This window comes from Lithobates pipiens, unplaced genomic scaffold (assembly GCF_037356315.1).
Source record: "Lithobates pipiens isolate NorthernLeopardFrog02 unplaced genomic scaffold, aLitPip1_a1.2 Scaffold_35, whole genome shotgun sequence".
NCBI classification, from domain to species: domain Eukaryota; kingdom Metazoa; phylum Chordata; class Amphibia; order Anura; family Ranidae; genus Lithobates; species Lithobates pipiens.
This window is the reverse complement of record NW_027507811.1, coordinates 11,031,211-11,037,213: the sequence shown is the minus strand read 5'-3', so window position 1 is coordinate 11,037,213 and position 6,003 is coordinate 11,031,211. Positions and strand designations below refer to the sequence as shown.

General features: G+C 50.0%; 1 protein-coding gene across 1 annotated transcript in view; it reads left to right on the top strand.

Annotated features, from left to right (window-relative positions):
* LOC143955485 (uncharacterized) overlaps positions 1–6,003 on the top strand; it is a 337,730-nt gene that overhangs the window by 317,933 nt on the left and 13,794 nt on the right. The window lies entirely within an intron of this gene.

Sequence of the window (6,003 nt, the reverse complement as noted above, 5' to 3'; positions counted from 1 at the left end):
CCTCAGATATACTCCATGCCTGATCTTCATCATGGAAGAAACAGTTGATAAGGAGATCAGAGATCACCAAAGACATGGATGAAGTGTTGTACCGTGTCGGCCATTGATATCAGGAGAAAAATAAAAATGGAGTCCTTACCTCTCATTGGTACATTTTGTGGTGTAAACTTTTTTTTTCTATTGATTGAACTAGATGGACTTGTGTCTTTTTTCAACCAGACTATCTATATGTAATAAACATTTACTGGTCTAGTTTAAAAAAAAAAAGTTGAATAAGTGTGACGAGCATTCGCCGTACTATGACAAATTCTGGTCGTATTTTATGTCATAAAGTGATTTCCTATGATCATTGGCTCCATCTAGTGGCCATAATGTGGAATTTTAGGTAGTTCAAGAGAGATACCTCATTATGGCCACTAGATGGGGCTGACAGTCATAGGAAATCACTTTGTTATCTCCTTCACACCTAAGGGTAAAACAAATGTTAATGTCTAAGCACAATTTTGCAACTTTGACATGTGTTAGTAAATCCGTACATATCATCACAACTACTTTGTGCCTCCAGGTGGATTATACCGCGTTAGTTTCAGGACAAATTGGGCTTTCATTTGGTGGTAAATGGTGATTGATGTCTCCTGATTTATTTATTTTTATTATCAAAGGAGAACTGGCCCAAAATAGTAAAAAAAACAAAAAACACTTTTTTTTGGAATGTAGCTGTATATTTCTCGTTACAACCATAACCTTCCACCAAAGAACAACCGCAAATAAATTCTCCTGCTCCTGACGATTGCAACGATACCACATACACTATATTACCAAAAGTATTGGGACACCTGCCTTTACATGCACATAAACTTTAATGGCATCCCAGTCTTAGTCCATAGAGTTCAATATTGAGTTGGCTCCGCCCTTTGCAGCTATAACAGCTTCACCTCTTCTGGAAAGGCCGTACCACAAGGTTTAGGAGGGTGTCTATGGGAATGTTTGACCATTCTTTCAGAAGCGCATTTTTGAGTTCAGCCACTGATGTTGGATGAGAAGGCCTGGCTCGCAGTCTCCGCTCTTCATTCATTTCATCCCAAAGGTGTTCTGTTGGTTTGAGGTCAGGACTAGTGATGGACGAACTTCCGACGGCACGTTTCACGAACCGCAAACGCGGCCAAAAGTTTGCGAACCGCAAAGTTCGTGGCGGACCCCATTGACTTTAATGGCAGGCGAACCTTAAAAACCTCCAGGTCATATTTTCAGTCACAAAATACTTACTAGCTGTGCACACATAGTCCCACCACATGGACACTGACATAACAAATGTATTAAGTGAATCTGGGATCGACAACGACAAGCATTCTTTATTTATCTGTGAAATTTTGACAATTCAGGAGTGCATGAAGGCCATGGAGGAGAGGCATGGTCAGGGCAGGCTATGAAGGGGGTGCAGGAGATGATCAGTGCCACAGTCGGGGCAGAAGAGTCCTGTGCCAGTGTCCCAGTGTGCCAACCTGTGCTTGAGCCCCTCCCTCTGCTCGGCCCTTAACCCCACCTATGCAGGGCTCCACTGCGGTGGTCCGGAGGTGCCAGTCCAGTGCTGATCCTCAGCCATGGTGCTGGCACTGCCTGCTGATTGACTTCTCCGCTGCTATCTCCCTCGCTGACACCAGCACTGAGATAGAACACTGACACCAGCACCGCAATAGAGACTGAACACTGACACCAGCAACGAGATAGAGAGCACTGACACCACACCAGCACCGAGATAGAGAGCACTGACACCAGCACCGTGATAGAGAGCACTGACACCAGCACCGTGATAGAGAGCACTGACACCAGCACCGAGATAGAGAGCACTGACACCAGCACCGAGATAGAGAGCACTGACACCAGCACCGAGATAGAGAGCACTGACGCCACACCAGCACTGTGATAGAGAGCACTGACACCAGCACCGTGATAGAGAGCACTGAGACCACACCAGCACCGTGATAGAGAGCACTGAGACCACACCAGCACTGAGATAGAGAGCACTGAGACCACACCAGCACTGAGATAGAGAGCACTGAGACCACACCAGCACCAAGATAGAGAGCACTGAGACCACACCAGCACCAAGATAGAGAGCACTGACACCACACCAGCACCGAGATAGAGAGCACTGACACAAGCACCGAGATAGAGAGCACTGACACCAGCACCGTGATAGAGAGCACTGACACCAGCACCGTGATAGAGAGCACTGACACCAGCACCGAGATAGGGAGCACTGACACCAGCACCGAGATAGAGAGCACTGACGCCACACCAGCACTGTGATAGAGAGCACTGACACCAGCACCGTGATAGAGAGCACTGAGACCACACCAGCACCGTGATAGAGAGCACTGAGACCACACCAGCACTGAGATAGAGAGCACTGAGACCACACCAGCACTGAGATAGAGAGCACTGAGACCACACCAGCACCAAGATAGAGAGCACTGAGACCACACCAGCACAGAGATAGAGAGCACTGACACCAGCACCGTGATAGAGAGCACTGAGACCACACCAGCACCAAGATAGAGGGCACTGATGGACGAACTTCCGACGGCACGTTTCACGAACTGCGAACGCGGCCAAAAGTTTGCGAACCGCAAAGTTCGTGGCGGACCCCATTGACTTTAATGGCAGGCGAACCTTAAAAACCTCCAGGTCATATTTTCACAAACAAAATACTTACTAGCTGTGCACACATAGTCCCACAACATGGACACTGACATAACAAAAGTATTAAGTGAATCTGGGATCGACAACGACAAGTATTCTTTATTTATCTGTGAAATTTTGACAATTCAGGAGTGCATGAAGGCCATGGAGGAGAGGCAAAGTCAGGGCAGGCTATGAAGGGGGTGCAGGAGATGATCAGTGCCACAGTCAGGGCAACAGAGTCCTGTGCCAGTGTCCCAGTGTGCCAACCTGTGCTTGAGCCCATCCCTCTGCTCGGCCCTTAACCCCACCTATGCAGGGCTCCACTGCGGTGGTCCGGTGGTGCCAGTCCAGTGCTGATCCTCAGCCATGATGCTGGCACTGCCTGCTGATTAACTTCTCCACTGCTATCTCCCTCGCTGACACCAGCACTGAGATAGAACACTGACACCAGCACCGCAATAGAGACTGAACACTGACACCAGCAACGAGATAGAGAGCACTGACACCACACCAGCACCGTGATAGAGAGCACTGACACCAGCACCGTGATAGAGAGCACTGACACCAGCACCGTGATAGAGAGCACTGACACCAGCACCAAGAAAGAGAGCACTGACGCCAGCACCAAGATAGAGAGCACTGACGCCAGCACCGTGATAGAGAGCACTGACGCCAGCACCGTGATGGAGAGCACTGATGCCAGCACCCAGATAGAGAGCACTGACACCAGCACCGAGATAGAGAGCACTGAGACCACACCAGCACCAAGATAGAGAGCACTGAGACCACACCAGCACAGAGATAGAGAGCACTGACACCAGCACCGAGATAGAGAGCACTGACAGCAGCATTGATACCAGCAACTCGCTGCGGGACCCAAAAATATGACACCGCTCAGCCTCTTCAAACAGGAGGGTATGGGAATATAGTATGGTGTGCTTTTTTTGTACAAGGAAGTGAGCCAAAGGTAGAAAAAAGGTCAGTGTGATTGATTAAATAAATAGTTTATAGACATATACATGGTCTACTGGTCACATGTGTTGAATTCCTCCGAGATCCATGCCTCATTCATTTTTATAAATGTCAGGTAGTCAACACTGTCGTGAGCTAGGCAAGTGCGCTTATAGGTCACGATCCCCCCTGCTGCGCTGAACGTCCTTTCGGACAGGACGAGGGGCAAGCTAAAAGTTCCATTGCAAATTAGGCAAGCTCTGGCCAGAGGTCTATCCTGCCCACCCAGTAGTCCAGGGGTTCATCGCTCCTCAGAGCATCCACATCGGCCGTTAACCCGATGTAGTCGGACACCTGACGGCCTAGGCGTTCCCTGATGCTGGATCCGGATGACACCTGTCTATGGGTCGGCTGAAAGAATGATCTCATATCAGAAGTCACCAACACATCTTCAAACCGCCCTCTTCTTGCAGTCGCTGTTGGATTGGTACCCACAACTCTTTCTCTAGGAGTGGGAATTCCTCCTCTGCCAGCGGACGCAAAAGCAGAATGCAGCATTTCTCGAAGCAAGGCCTGGAAGTGCTGTATTCTGACAGCCCTCTGCGACGGCGGTAACATTTCCGCCATTTTGTGTTTGTACCGGGGGTCTAAGTACGTTGCCACCCAGTACTGGTCCTTGACCCTCATGCTTTTTATACGGGGGTCTCTGTTAAAACACTGGAGCATGAAGGCCCCCATTTGCACTAAACTGGAAGTGGTGTGGTGGCCTGGCTCCTGCTCATCATCCAGGATAATGTCGTCCTCTTCATTCTCCTCTCCCCATCCACGCACAACAGGGATCCCAGAAAGGTTTAAAGCATGCTCTTCTTGCTCCTCCTCATCCGCCCCGGCACCATCCTCCTCTGACTCCTCTTCAGACTCCTGTTGTTGACTTGTCTCAGATAGAGTAGCCCCCCCTGGGAATTCATCCAGCATTGCGACTTCCTCATCTTCCCGCTCCTGCTCCTCCACGGGTTGATCAATGACGTGACGCAATGCACGCTCCATAAAGAAGGCATAAGGTACCATGTCACTGATGGCTGCAACTGACCAGTTTGGTGATCTCATCAAATGGCCGCAGAAGTCTGCGTGCGTCGCGCATGAGCAGCCACTGGCACGGTGAAAAAAAACCCAGCTCCCCAGAACCTGTTCTGCCGCAGAGTTCGTACAGGTGGTCATTAACTACACGTTTCTGCTGGAGCAGCCTATCAAGCATTTAGAAGGTTGAGTTCCATTGCACCGGGCAATCGCAAATAAGATGTATGACCGGCAGATTGTGTAGCCGCTGAATGTTAGCAAGGCGAGCCATGGCCATGTAAGATCTTCTGAAATGGGCCGAGATTTTCCTTGCCTGCCGCAAGATGTCCTGGACCCCAGGGTATTTGACAAGGAATCGCTGCACGACCAAGTTTAAGACGTGTGCCATGCATGGCACGTGCATAATTTTGCCCTGTTTCAATGCGCTAAGCAGATTGGCACCGTTGTCACACACCACTTTACCAACTGTCAAATTGAGCGGTGTTAGCCACTGATCTGCCTGTGAACGCAAAGCTGAAAGGAGTGCAGGGCCAGTGTGGCTCTTGGCTTCCAGGCACAACAGACTCAGCAGGGCATGGCAACGTCTCACCTGGCATGTCGAATAGGTTCTGGGGCGCTTGGGCGGTGCAGCGGAAGAGACGCTAGCAGCGGCAAAGGAGGAGTCACCCGAGGAAAGAAAGGAGGATGCAGTAGGAGGAGAAGAAGAGGCAGGCCTGCATGCAATCCGTGGCGGTAAAACCAAATCTACACGGGTGCCACGGGTTACATGCTTGACAGCCGTCAGAAGGTTCACCCAGTGGGCAGTAAAAGTGATATACCTTCCCTGCCCGTGTTTGCTAGACCATGTGTCTGTGGTCAGATGTATCTTGGCACTGACACTGTGTGCCAGAGATACATTCACTTGCCGCTGAACATGGCCATATAGCTCTGGGATGCCCTTCTGTGAGAAATACTTCCTTACTGGGACCTTCCACTGTGGTGTTCTAATGGCCACAAATTTTCGAAAGGCCTCCGAGTCCACCAGTTTATATGGCAGTAGTTGGCGGGCTATCAGTTCTGACAAGCCAGCCGTCAACCGTTGGGCAAGAGGGTTATCTGGCGTCATAATTTTTTTACGCTCGAACATTTGGCCCACGGAAGCCTGCCTTTTTCCAGAAAAACGTGAGGATGGCGTGATGGAAGGTGGAGTGGAGGACAATTGTAAGGAGGGAGTAGAAGGAGAAGTAGAAGACGAGGCTGGACGGTGAGAGCCTGCAGTGTGGCTTTGTGTGTTCCGTTGCTCCCACTGGG